Here is a 14,505-nt window from a genome sequence, read left to right as displayed (position 1 = left end):
GCTCTGATGACCAGGCAGAGGACGTTTGTCTGCTGGGTATATGCACCGATTCCCATCAGGAGATCGTCATGTTTAACACTGCTAAATATCTCTGAAGTACTTTCTATGGCTCATAACCTAACATTACAACCTACAGAGGAAATTGGCAGAGCGGGTGATTTTTATGGAATTTCTGCAGCAGCATCTTGCCTGCTCCAGGGATGCTGGAGAGAACAATAACAGTTTTCCAATCGTAATGATGTAACTAGTCCACAGGAAACTTTACCTTCAGTAAAGGTGGAAGCAATTAAATGCTGACTCAAAGGTTTGGTGATGAGGTACAATGTCTTTTTGCCTCTAGATAACTGGTGCTAATAATAGATTTTATGATGATGGTTGCAAAGTCATGGTAGCCTGGGTAGTTCCCAGGTGAAGTGAGCCCAGTTGTCCTCAGACAGGGCTTCAGGCAATGAAAACCCCAAAGCAGTTGCCTTTAGCCAGGCCTTGTGATCTCAACTTCAGGGCGAAGGCTTGGCAATCCTGGGACAAAGACTCACTTTCGAAGATGGCTCTTCCCTGTTGAGAAGCAAATCACGTTTCTGCTATCCTCCCAACATCACAGTAGTAAAAGGTGTTTTACAGGCAGTCTTGGAGACAAGATCCCTGTGATGAGAGCTTGCAGTCAAAACAAAAATCCAGAGAAATAGTTTTTTCTCCTCTTGTGTTCTCTTATAAAGCAACTGGACTGCGCTGATTGGGGTCCTTTGGGATACTCTGCTGGAGTTGTCCTCAGAACCGACAGATAATACCAGGGCTTTGACTCTGCAGACTTTTGCCAGCAGTATCCTTTGGTCCTAGTAACATAATAATCAAACACCTCAAAAAGGGGCTGTCAGAGACATTTGGATTCCCTTGTGGCTAATTATAGATTTTAAATCTGTAGAGGGAGTGGGTGTTTCCCCCATAAAAAAAAGTATAGCTGTATAATTCCACATCCTCTTGCTTTCTAATGTGACGCACATAGGGAATCTCGTACATCAACTACAAAGTGCGTATTGTTCTATGTCAGCAGATAAATAATTCACCATCTGAAGACTTGGAAGCTTTTCTTTTAGTTCAGGATTATTGTTCCACTTGATGCATGAAGTTGGCAGCTTTACTTTCTTCTTCTTCCCGAGAGAATTGGATCACTCTAAGACTTGAGTAGCTTCCAGGCTAATAGCTCACCAAGATATTTTTGTGTGCACACACGCATGCATTCCTATGGTAGAAGTTAGGTAGAGAGGTGATTTCATTTGTCTTTTATTTTCATTCATTCTTAACTATATACTTTTTTTCAAAAACAAACAAGCAGCAACCTATGATGTTGCAACTGTTGCCTCTTGAATTTCTTCCAGCCATCTTTAAAATCTATGGTGCTCTATCAGCCAAAAGTTTCAAGGAAGGAGGAAAAGGCTGTGTTGCTGGTTGAGGGTTTGTTGTTGTTTTTTAAAGGCATAAAGTATTGGAGTGAATTTGTATTAACACATGTCTGACCAGGGTATCACTACGTGGTCATGGCTGTCCTTTATGGCAGCCTATCCCTTGCTAGACTATTCTAGCAATCAAACACATTCTTTCTGGCAGGCATGAACTAGTCTTGTACCCAATTTTTCAAACCAAGAGGAAGTCCAGTTCTTTATCCAATAACCCCTTTCCTATTTTCCATTAGTGCAGAAAAAACAAAGATCAATACAGACCTCCATCAAGAGAGCGAATTCCTAATGTGATTACGCTTTTATTCTGGTATTCTTAATAGTAATTATAATTCTCTTGAAGAGGAATGTTTTTCATTGACTTCAGCAGGCTTTGGATGGAAAACAGTCTGGAGGTTTTTGTCTAAATGCTATTTTGACAGAAAATGCAGAGTCACTGAAATTGAAACAGTTCCTGGGAATAGCTTTCACAGTGACAGCTCAGTAAAAATGCTGTTATCTCAGGTCCATGATGTACTTTTAAGAACCAGAGCAGGAAGAGAGAACATGAAGTAGCAAAGCACTGTTGGCCAGGCCATCCACCCTGATACAGGAGACTCAGGTCTCAGGACACAGGAATCAGCTGTGGATTTAAACATGTCTCATCTTCTCCAAGAGAATCCAAGTTACTGGGGCTTTAACTAGTTTCAATGGGCTGCTTCTGCTCTCCAGTTTGGGAGCTGTCAGTCCATCTCAGCATGGAGCAGGACTATTTTTGAAGATTTCAAGTGTTCTTCAGGACAGGAAAAAAACATTTCCTGCCAGCTGTACTTTAAATCAGGCCATAAAGCTTTACATTTAAAAACAATTGTGAAGCGTGACTCAAACAAGATGCCCTCAGGGCTGCACACTAAAGAAAACAGCAGCTTTGCCATCAGCTTTGATGAGCGCTCAGCTATACATCTGTAGCCCTACATTTCATTAAAATATTTATAATTCTATAAGAGAGAGAGAGAGAGGACTCTACTTAGAAAAATGTGTGTCATGCTCACATGTGCATTCTGGACCTCTGCTTGTATCAGAAATGGAGGTGCAATTGCCCAGACATAGAAAGAATTCTTGTCCTTGGAAATTAGACAGAGCGAGAACTCAAACAGTGTTAAGATTAACGTTCAGAGAAGTAAACAGTACTGGGGAGGTTTCTACTGCAAAAACAACTAGCCAAAACCTGATCTGACATGAAATGGCATACCTACAGTGAATTCAACAAGGTGATATTGATGTATGCCAGCCCAGAAGTCATCCCAGAAAGTTTCTAAAACAGGATCAGCATTCAGGGGAAATTCTGAATGCTTTGAGCCTGGGAGAGGTCTAAGAAGAAAGGACTTTCTAGCCAGAAGTTGTATTTGAAAGGGACAGAAAAGAAGCAGCTGAGACCTGGCAAGTACTGTGTACAAGCACATGCTGGAAGCGGGGCACAGATGAATACTGTCCTTCCAGAAGTCAGCTCATATCGCACCGCCGACGCTCCACTGGTACACGGCACATTGAGGGCATGCATGTTCACAGGCCACAATTATATCATGTGCAATGATAACTCAGCAAGAAGAACAAGCAAGTCTGCCTGCTTTCTTAAAACATCACACGAATTAACACATGTCAGAGAAGAACACAAAATCTAAGATTTGTTGGAGGTTTTTTTAATTTTTTTTTTTTTTTTTACCACTGCACAAGAGCTGATGGATTGGGATGGGGTTGCACAAGGATTGCATTAAACCCTATGGCACATTTCCAAGCCTTGTTTGTCTGAACAATTGACTCTGAGCACAGACACTTATCAATAGAAGCCCAAGCAAATTTCAGAACAAGCTTTATTTTTTTTTTCTCCTGACTTGAACATCAAGGTCTTCCAGGGTTGCAGTTGCTGTAGCAACAGGAAGGAGCTCATTAAATGATCAACCTGAAGGCCAAAGCTATCAGAGTTGAAATGACCAAAAGTTAATATTTAACCTAAATTCTCTTATTTGTTTAAAAACATGCAGCTCACTTTGTATTAGCAGTTGCCTTGTGGACCTACTTCAGAAATAGCTGTGGAACCTCAAGACCACTGAATTTTTCATACATTTCCCAAATATTGTCCAGTTCCTTAGTGGGGCAGGCTCCAACAGCTGCCTCCTGCTAGAAATCAGGCAACAACCTACTTAGGTAGAGAGCTATTTCCCCTGATCTTCTGTATCTGACAGTCACTTAATATGCATGGGTTTTTTTAATGATTTCCACAGTCTAATGGCATTATACTTTTTTTTTTGTTTGTTTCAAGAGCTAAGGAGAACGAGCGTGATCCATTTTTAGCCTCATTAGATTCTGTCCTTTGGACGACTAATCCAGGAGAGAGTTGTGCTTTGCCTTGGGCCCAGCAGGCAGAACCAAATGGAAATAGATTGCTGCAGCAAGATTATATGACCCATCCCCTACTATTGCTTAAACATGTCTAGCCTCCCTCACTGCTGTTTCAAGTGTCTGGCAGGCCACTCTTTCCACAGCTTTCAATATTAACTGCTATTTTTCATCAATGAAATAGCATCTCGGACAGCCAGGAGGGACCCATTAACTGGGGCTACTCCACGCTTGTCCACCAGTAGAACAAGGACATAGTAAGGAAGGACCTCATTTGGCCAGCTTCTACTTTAGTAACAAATCAACACATCTTCAGTACACGGATGCCAAAGGATTTAGGTAGACCACTGCTTTTGGTAGATTCTTGTGGCTATGATACGGCTACGCTAGGTCCCACGTGTCTCTGACAACACCCTCCCAACTGAACATAGCTCTTAAAGAAGTGGTTTTCCTCCTGGCATTTTCATTACTTCCTACTACCAATCCTGGCTCAAAGAAGGGTTCCGCCTGCCCTGGAAATATTCCTCTGCCTACAGTTTCTTTCTGCGAGATCTCATTGCAAGTAGTAGCTGCTGACACAAAATGTTTGGATGCAACCAGAAACTACTAGGATAGTAATTTGTCAAGTCTGTCCTGTCCTAACACAAAGGCAGAGTTTCTGTAGGAGAGATAGGGGATGGCAACTCTATTTCACAGGATTTCTCCAGGCTATTCAAGGCTTTCAATACACAGAAGAAATGACAGTTCACTGCTATTTGTGACCTAATTAAACATCATTTCGTGATTCTGATTAAACAACAGGAGATCCCAGGCAGAAAATGCAGGTCATGTGGCCAAATGCAGTGACATACACATCACTTCCCCTAGATATCAAACCCAGAGCAAAGACCATGCCAGTAATTCCAGCGTTCAGGTTTTGCACATTAATAGTCAGCATAATCACCATGTAAAATAAAGCTATGAAGCATGATTATGTTATCCAAGAGCTTCATAACAACAATCTTTATTGCCCCTGCTGATGGAGTGGGGGAACCCAAAGCTTTATAAATATGTTAGAGGAGCCAGGCCTAGGTGCAACTGCCTGTCACAGGCTCAGATCATTTTTAGTGTGAACCTAACATCTCCTTTGCACCAGTATAGCTGGAGGCAGTTAGATGGGAGGCTTTGTCTTAATCCAATGCAAGACTATTTGTTTAATTTTAAGTATATATTATCCTTAATTGAACTGCTGGGTCTCTTGCAGAGCTAGAAAACAGCATAGAAAGACTAGAGACACCCACCCACACAGCCCCAGATTTGGCCACATGGCTTAACGTGTCCCAGTTAGACAGTACCTTACTTGGGCTTTTTGTTACCCTTTTGCCCCTTGTTCAGCATGTTTCAGCTGACCCTATGAGTAAGCAGAAATAGTAGTGTGGCTGGCAGAGCCGTACACCACAGCTTACAAACAGGAACGGGAAGGCAAGGAAAGGAACCATCGCGATGGAGGCATCCACTTGGAGTCTTTTTAGCTACTCTCACCTCACAGCACATGTATGACACTTATCACTGGGACACCCTCCTCTTCCCTTCCCAGAGACCCCATGCCAGGCCCTGGCATGCCCTAGGCATATTTTTCCCCCAGCTTCCTCCTTTACCCCCACATTACAGCTCTGCCAGTAAATAACCATGAATCCAACCAGGAAAGGTTTGCCTTGAATCACCTCTACATTGATGCTGTTGAAAGGACTGCTCTGCAAGTCAGCGAGATACTTCTGCAAGGGTAAAGATCAGAGCATGCACTGAGCCATCCAGAGGAACAATCCTCCAAGCAGTTAACCCCCCAAAACATAATTAAAAAAAAAACAAACCACAACAAAGCTCAGCTTGGCTGTTGCGCTATCTCCTGGCTGCTTTCTGAATCCAGACTCCAAAGAGGAAGTGCACTTGGATTTATATGCATATGGTCAGCACAGAGAGAGGCTGGGAAGGATGCCTGCCTGTCCCTTCTCTCAAATACACACACCACCACCACCACCACCACCCTGTATGATCTAACTGCAATCTGCAGCTGTCAGAGAGTCATCTCTTTCTGTGCTTGGTAATCTGAGGCTCTGCAAGCAAGCGGTAGCTGCTCGCCTTGCCTGCCTTCCTAAGGCAACACTTGCTCAGCAAACACAAATATGTTTACTGTGGAAACTTTGTACTTGCCTGACTGCCTTCACTCTTTGCCAGGTGTTTTTCTTTTTATACCCACAGGAGACATAGAGCCATGTTCTAATATAGAAATATAGGTTCGTGTCCATGTGTTTATTAATAAACAGGTGGGCAAATCTGTTTGCCTACTGCCTCATTTGAGTGATTTATTCAGTTATTTTTAGGCCTGTTAGACATACAGACTCAAAGCAGCAACATCAGGAACAGGCTATTGTAATATAACGAAGCTACATTCACAGACTGATTTTTCCAGAGGCGGGGGGGGGGGGGGGGGGGGGGGGGGGGGGGGGAGGCAGGGGGGAGAGCAGCCAGCGGGGAAACAAACCAAAAAACAACCACGTAGCTATAAGGGCATCCAGCAACAGTCAGCCCTTTTTCCTCTCGCTAGTTTTAAGCTGGTGTCATTATTGTCTTCCGTGATGTTGCCCTGGGGATAAGTCAGCAAGAAATTCAGTCACCAGGTAGACCAGAACTCAAAGGGCTGCAGTACAGAATCATGCCTAAGCATCCTGATAGCATTACTTAGAGCAGCATATTTTTGTACTTTTAATGGAAATATATATTTGTGCACACGTGTAAGAAATCATGTTTTTATAGTCTGATATACAAAAAGGAGCTTGAGATACTGCTTTCATAGCCCCAGCTTCAGGGGAGATTGGAAACAGACTGCATAGCCCCGTGAGTAAGGAACACAATGCAGAAGGGAACAAGAAGTTGGTGTCAGTGTAAGACAATGGGCTACAGCCCCAGTATCTCCCCTTATTCCCCCCACATGAAACCTGAGAGATGCTGGGCATGCAGCCCAAACTAACCCTCATCCTACTGAGATCAGGCTGCTCAGGGATTCTCCCAGCCAAAAATCACCTGAAAGAAATACCAATATCACTCACAAGTGAAAGAAGATAAAATGCAAAACCTTCTTTCTTTAGGGGACCGCTTCCACTTCCCGAGAACGTAGTCTTACCTAGATCCATGGGGACACACCACAAGGAGGGGACCTAACACAGTACAGCCAGACAAGAGGCTGTGAGGTTGTGACAAGGTTCATGAGATAGGCCACTAAGCAAGAGCTCCTAAACAGTTATGGGTCAGTCAGGGTCCCCCCAAAAGGTTTTGCTCCAAGACTGTTCTTGCTGGTTCCTGGGCCCTGTCTTCTTCCAAAAATTGCACAGGGCCTCCCCGAGGTGGCTGTCATGGGTTTCATATCCCTCTTGGGATGCAGGCACAGCTGAACAGGCACTTTCACTGTTCCTAGCATCCTCCTGCTACCCTGTTGCAATAAGCAGAGCTGATTGTCAACTTCAGCCAAATAAGCAAGCATAAATGCCAGTAAAAGAAAACATTGCATATGTCCCTCATCTGGAAATTATTTTTGTTTGTATTTATGTTCCCACGTGTTGTCAGGGTGATGTCTGGGCTCAAGCCCACATGTGGAAAAATCTGGACTGTGCCCTGCACTAGCAAATGCTGTAGCTCAGAAGCTAAACTGTGTTTGCTCCTTGCTTCCCAAAAAACAGCCTGTATTCTTGCCTTTATGGTTGAGAGCACAGCCTCTTTTATCCAGAGAGGAGGAAAATAAAGAATTGACAAGAGGCGCTTTTTTTTTTTTTTCACATTAGGACACTAGAGCAGGACGAAGTCCTCTCTTCTGTGCCAAGAGAAGAAAAACAACAACAGGTTCAGAAGGGAGCATGATCCCAAGTCATACTTTGAGGCACAGCTTAGGCCCAGCCATCTGAACTGAACCAGGGACCTATGCTACATTCCCCTGAGCAAGACCAAACACAACTGGAACTCTAAGCTCAGCCACCTCAGTTACAGAGGACCTCAGCTTCCTCCTAGCCAAGCACAATTCACCACCACCTGGGCTTAAACTCCAGCAAATATTCACTAATCACCAGCCTCAAGGCTCTTTCACCCCTGAATGAACCTTCCTCCCTGAAAAAAAACCAAAAAACAAAAAAAACCCAAAACACAACCCAAACCCAGCCCAACAGGATCACTCACGTCAATCATAGCCTCCCCAGCATACAACCTGCTGAAGGTTCATTCCTCAAAGCATCTTGCTGCACAAGCCAGCTGCTCCTTGCTGTAGTCTCCCTCCTTGATCATGCCCTGGAGGTGTCTGCACCTAAAACACCTTCCCAGCCAGCCATAAACACCCCATAGCCATCCCACCCACCTTCCTAGAGCTCCTCCCCTTCTCCCCTTATGGGAGCCTGGAGGTGCCCTCCGCTGAGACCTCTGATTAGCCCCAGACCCAGGTGAGACTCCCAGTTCCCTCCCAGATCAACCCAGCATGCAAAGTCATTAACCCTGAGTGGGAAGGCTGCTCGAGTACAGAGTGAAGTTGGGGCTCTGACAAGTTCAGAAAGACTTTTCACTGACAGAGCTGAGACCACCTGAGTGAGGGCCCCTTTTTTTTTTTTTTTTTTCTTGGTCTTTGCACACAGAGCCTGAACAGGAGAGGCTCCAAATCCACGTGCTGCTTATCAACCTGGCAGCCACAGGCTTGCAGATTAAACACGAGGCAGGACATCAAAAGTTGCAAGTCGTGTTTCCACCTCTGCCAAGGAGGTCCGCCTCTGTCCTTGTGCCCATCAAAAAAATGAGAGGAGCTAATACCTCTCCACTGCCTCAACAGTACCGCTGACCAGAGAAAGCAAAGCATGGTGAAGAATGACTGGGCTTAGAAATGACTAAGAATATGACCCTGAAGATCTAAACACCTTCTCTCTGCTACAGTTTTTCCTCTTTTTCCCTCATGATGGTTGCCATCCCTTTGCAACACTAATCAGAACAATTGTTCTGTTGTTACTGCCTCCACTTGAAGGCCCTAAAGACTGTTGCTGAGCCTTCACTTATCTGCAGTGTTGCACTTCCCCCGGAGTATGAAAATGGCCATCAAATGGTCTTCATGGGTGGAATCTGTGTGCTGATGCCAGGCAAGGGGCTTTTATCATATGGTTGCATTTAGAGGTTGCCGCCATGGGACTGTGACGTGGATCTTTTCCAAAGACAAGCAGGGAATAGTGGACATTGACCCATGAAAATGTCTACAGAGGTGAAAGCAGTCTGTTCCAGTGAGCTATTCATGCTTTGGTCATAACAATCACATTTCTGGGGTTGCCGAAAAGTGAAGGAAAAGTGGACTCTGAAGAGAACTGACCGCACAATTCTTGAAATTCACATTTGACACACACACACACAAAAAAAAAGGCATAAAAATGTTTTAGAAAAACTGAAAAATCTGGAATCCATTTGACAGAAGAGTTTTGACTGCTGCAAGACCTTGAACTAGAAGAAGAGAGAAGTGCCAACAGCAGAGACAACTGGGTTACGGAGAGCCCTCCACTGCCTTCACACCCCATTGTCCCAGGGCTCCTCTGTTAATGTAGACCCAGATGTGGCCTCATGAGGGGTCTTCAAGGACAAACTAAGAGAAGATTCCACTCCTTGTTCTCTCTGCATAGCTGCGCGACTGCAACAAGTCCCCAAACAGCACTTCACTGAAATAAACCCCCAGCTGTCTGCGATGTTTTGCACTTGAAACTTTGTCTTTAACATTAGCTCATCAATAGTCTTTCTGGTAAAAACATAATATCCTCAGTTCACAAGGGGAGCCTCCATGGAAAGAAAACAAGGCAGAAGGAGCATCACTTCAAAACACACAACACTGGCAGGTCCAGGCATTGCATAGCCACAGCAAAGGACCAATCCAGCAGCTCTGGGAACCGAACCAGCACAGCCAGCATCCCCAGTGACTGCTTGCCATCGCCATCATATTAGCCATTCTGCTGTCTCTCCTGCTTCCTTACTCTCTCAGATCTTCTGATGAACACTGTCAATTTTTTTCTAATGAAAAGAAATTATTTTTTTCTGGGCAGTCTCTAATGTGCTTTATTTGTCCTGCACATCTTGTTAACTGCCAGCTGACTCAGGCTATCTCTTGCTCTGCAAGTATACTGCATGTATGGTACAGAGACTCTGTTTGTGAGGTTTCTTTGTGGGTTCCATATACCTACTTAGTCACTATAAGGCAAGCAGAAACCTCTCTCTCAACAGCACATTGCTCTAGCTAGTGACGAGTTATTAGTTGATCCAATAAACTTCCTTGAAAGTAATAATTAGAACTTATCACAACAAAGAGAAGAGTTTATTAAATCCCACACAAATTATCTAGTTGCAGAAGTTGAATAAAAGATCAGAATAAACAGCAGAGATTACATTGGACTAGATCTTCTGTACTAACTTTCAAAACGGGCACTCTTACGCAACCTAAAATGTTTGTGTTAATAGGTAACAGCTAGTGCATCGGCAGCTGGTGATTTTCTTTAAAACAAATGTGTTTGAGAAAAGCAGAAGGTATCAAAGTTACAGAAGGAAAAGATTGTAGGTAGATGTATAGGAAGGTACTGCAAGGTGCAAGTTGGATTTCAGTGCAAGGAAACTCCTGAGAGTGCTCATCGGCCTCCTTTTGATAACACCATAAGGGTAAAGTCTTAAGCACCATGGAAGTGCTTTATGGGGTGATAGTCAAGGGAGGAGGGGAAAGTCAACCTGAACTCCTTGCTACTTACTGTGGGAGCCAACATGGCCCCCACAGAAGATGAAGAACATGAACCCATCTGCAGAAGTCATCAAGGGCCATTGCAAGGCCTCAAAAAGTCACAAGCAGATACAGCCAAGTTGTTCCCTACTGCTCCCTAGGTCCTGCAGCAGCTGCAAGGGCCACAGGACACCTACGCCAACATTACCGATGCTACATCAAGATGTACGTTTGCCATTTCTCATGCTTGACCTCATGCAGGTCTTAAGCCTATCCAGAGGGCTAAAGTGTGCTTCAATTAATTACATCTATACATCAGTGTGTATGCATCTCAAAATCATATCAAATGATTAAGCTGTGATCAATGCCTGGGTCTGAGATGGAATTGGTACATTTGGGTTTGCTCTGCAGCTCTGCCACAAGCTCCCCAAGAACTATTGGTCAAATCATTTAAATCCTTTTTCTGACTTTGCACAATAAAGGTGACAACTACTCTTCAGGGGGCTTCAAAGGCTTAATTCCCCACTGAGAATCATGTTCTGCTCCCCAGCTGGAAGATAGTAGGGAAGCGGCAAATTTTATTATTAATTTAGCACAGCTAATTTGTTTCACTGAGATTAGCATGAAAATGGAGGAGCAAAGTGAGGAAGGTAGCTCCAGCTCCTCCTGGATTCACAGTCTTCCACCCACCAGGGATCTGTCACAGGGTGACAGGTAACTCACATGAAGTCATCAGGACCAGTCCTAATTTGCTAATCATTCCTTTAGGCATGACACAGGTTGATTTGCCTTAAACTTTCATGGGTGTCACTGATCTCACACACAAACCTGGACTATCTGCAAGGCAGTGCCGGTGATACTGAGTGAGGGGTAAGCACTCAGGCACCGGGCAGTGCTTCAGAAGGGCTCTTGTGAGCTTTGGTGCCAAAGAAAATCCAAGCTGTCTTGAAGGCAAATGTGTTACAAATGTGTGTTTATCAGTTGTTGGAATACCCTGTGAGGAGACTAAAGGTCCCAGGTGGCAGGTAAATGAACACCCTCCAGTTGTGCCATTAATTCCTAGGAAGCAAGAGGGAGAGTTTACCAGCAGACTTGTCAGCTGTAACTAACTCAGTTTTCTGAGAGAAGACAGACTGCTCATCACCCCGTGCTCCCCTTCCAGCCAAAGCTGACCTTCCCCAGCAGCATCTACAACTTCCAGAAGGGACAAGCTCGTACCAGAGGCCATTTCCACATCAGCCGAGGCAGAGAGATCTCACTTACAGCAAAGGGCTCCCCACCTCAGCCCTGCCCCAGGACGCCCACATCCACGTCTCGGCTCTGAGGTGCCACAGCGTCCTAGTCAGACCCGAGAACCGGCACAGCGGAGCTGGGGTCCAGCACAGGCGCCAGCCCATGGAACTGTTCGCTGCGGCACTGCTGCCTTCAGCGCAGCTCTGGTGTTTTTCCAGCCGCTCTGGCTTCAGGACGGCCATTCTGACATAACAATATTTCCAAGCCCTTTGCCCTCCCCAATGCATTATCTGCCACTAGGGACACCCACTCTAAATGAATCTAGCTCCAGCCAACTCTCTAAGGTCCAGGACATGTTGTCCATGGAAAAACAACACACACCAAAGAAACAAAAAGTGAGAGACTACCTGGCTGCTGTTTATAGACTTCTCAGAAAAAGTCAGCGATCAACAGCCAAACTTAAATGTTCACGTCATTCCTTCACTTATGGAAGGCGAGTTTACTAAATGCCTGGATGCTTTTCAGCCCCATAGCTCAACCACTGTATTTGCAACTAAAATGTTGGAATAACTAGCAGGGCTTAAGCTGGTGCCCGCTGGACTCAATAGGAGACACAGATGCCAGAGGCTTTTTTAGATACAGAACAGTAATCCTTTGTACCTTTCTTTTTGAGGCTTGCTGGACTCCACCCTCAGTCACATGCAAAACAATTCCTGGATAGATGTTTCCACTAAAGATCTCAGAGTGTCTTGTAATGATTGAAATTCCCAGTATCTGGGTCATATGAATAAATAATATTTCTGCTTTGGGAAGTGCTAAGGCTCACTCGAGGCCACTCCAAGAATCAGCTACGGATTCAGGAGAAAAGCAGTAAAGGAAGGGGACCTGAGGGACCAACAGCAAGCAATCCCAGCCCCTTCTTTTTATGACCACCAACTGTCCAAGGCACAACTCTCTGACTATCATTCACTAAACCCCCTGCCATAAAGCTGCTGTTGCCCCAGAGCACTGGTACACCAGCTGCTCTGACGCCGGCTGCTAGCTCAGACCACCTTCCTACTGTGCAACAAGCAGAGCCCTTTCTGCACAAAGAGACTGTCACTTTATTTGTGCTGGAAAAGACTGAACAGCGCCTGTTAGGCCATGACTTTCTTCAGTTTCTGTTTTCCTTCCTCTGCTCCCTTCCAGAAAACTATAGCCCGCATTCACTTCAATTTTCTCTCCCTTTCAGGATAGTTATGAATCCAACCTGAGCAGGGGAAGAATTACCAGATGTGCACCAGTGCAAGCAAGAGGAGAACTGGGTTTCCCAACAGTCACTTGTCATTCCCGTATTTCACCCCCATTTTACCTAACACCTCAGCTTGCTTCACTCAGTGGAGATGCAAACACTGCCCTCTTCTCGTGATGGCCAGAGCCTTGTCAGGTGTTGCTCTAAACTGCAGGACACTTAAATATCGAGCTGGGGCTCAGTGGGCTGCTGGCCAAGACATACATGCTCCACAGGACAGGGTGGGTGAGCTGATGAAAACTCTTTGCAACAGACTTCTCCAGGGGCTGAGATTCATCCAGCCTTAGCTTTCTAGGAGATCAAACACTTACATGGGCTTTGAGTCAGCCTAACCACAAAACCATTAGAAAAATCATATTCGGGTAGGGAATGCAGCAAGAGATGGAAGGACATGGTCCAGCTCCAGCTGGAGGAAGACCTGCACTGAGCTGGCAGAGCAGGTTGAAGCTCAGACCTGTAAAACACTAAGCACTGAGGAACTACAATCCTCACCATATAGGATCACTTGACCAGAAGACTCAGGAAGTCCCATCCCTCTAGCTGTATGCAAACACTAGATGTTAAGACTAGAAGATTCTTCACAATATCTATTTTTCACACACCACACACCTTCAAACACCATCACCCCAAAAAAAAACCCACAAACAAAAAAAGGCAAGAACAAAACCAAAACCAGCGGGACAAGAGATTAAAAGCCACAAAACCACAGATATCCCAGAAGAAATGAGCAAGGGAAGCCAAGGACCTGCCAGGATCTGCAGTGGCTGCCTTAGCTGGGAATTTTTTTCCCCGGATAACCCATGGCGGTCACTGTCCTTGGCTTGTGCTGAAGTCAGTGGGAGCTTAGCACAGCTCATTCTTTAAAAGCAAAGTCTCTGAATAACAAGCAAGCAAACCATGGCAATCACTGAACCGAGTGAATAACGGGTTTCATAGGTGCTGTCAAAAGGGGAGAACGAAAATCCCAGCTGGGTCCAAATAGCTTTCTATGTGTGCTGGCAGGTCCTTGGTATTTCTCCCGGACAGGGAGGGAAGGTCCACGCTGAGGGCCCATGGTATGCACATCCAGGCTTACATAACCTAAGGGGCCTGGGGTAATCATTAACGCCGGCTTGTTGCCACTGGCTTTGTGCTGGAGTCACCTGGTTGTTTGGATTAAATGCATAGCGGCCATTTAGACAAGGAGAAGGCTCCTGACTCAAGGATTTAAGTGGAAACAACCCTGCAGGGAGGGTGGGAAGCAGGTGACAGTTGCAAACATGGGGTCTAAACCCAAGCACTCCTCCAGGGAGCCAGATTTGCCACCTTTCATCACACCTCCCTGCTCAATGGGCTAGTTTGCTTTCCACAGGGGTGCAGCTCCCTGAGCTCCCCCCCGGCTGCCAGGAGAAAAAGCCGCTACATAA

This window comes from Falco naumanni, chromosome 4, assembly GCF_017639655.2.
Source record: "Falco naumanni isolate bFalNau1 chromosome 4, bFalNau1.pat, whole genome shotgun sequence".
Taxonomy (NCBI): domain Eukaryota; kingdom Metazoa; phylum Chordata; class Aves; order Falconiformes; family Falconidae; genus Falco; species Falco naumanni.
This window is presented reverse-complemented; position numbering follows the sequence as displayed.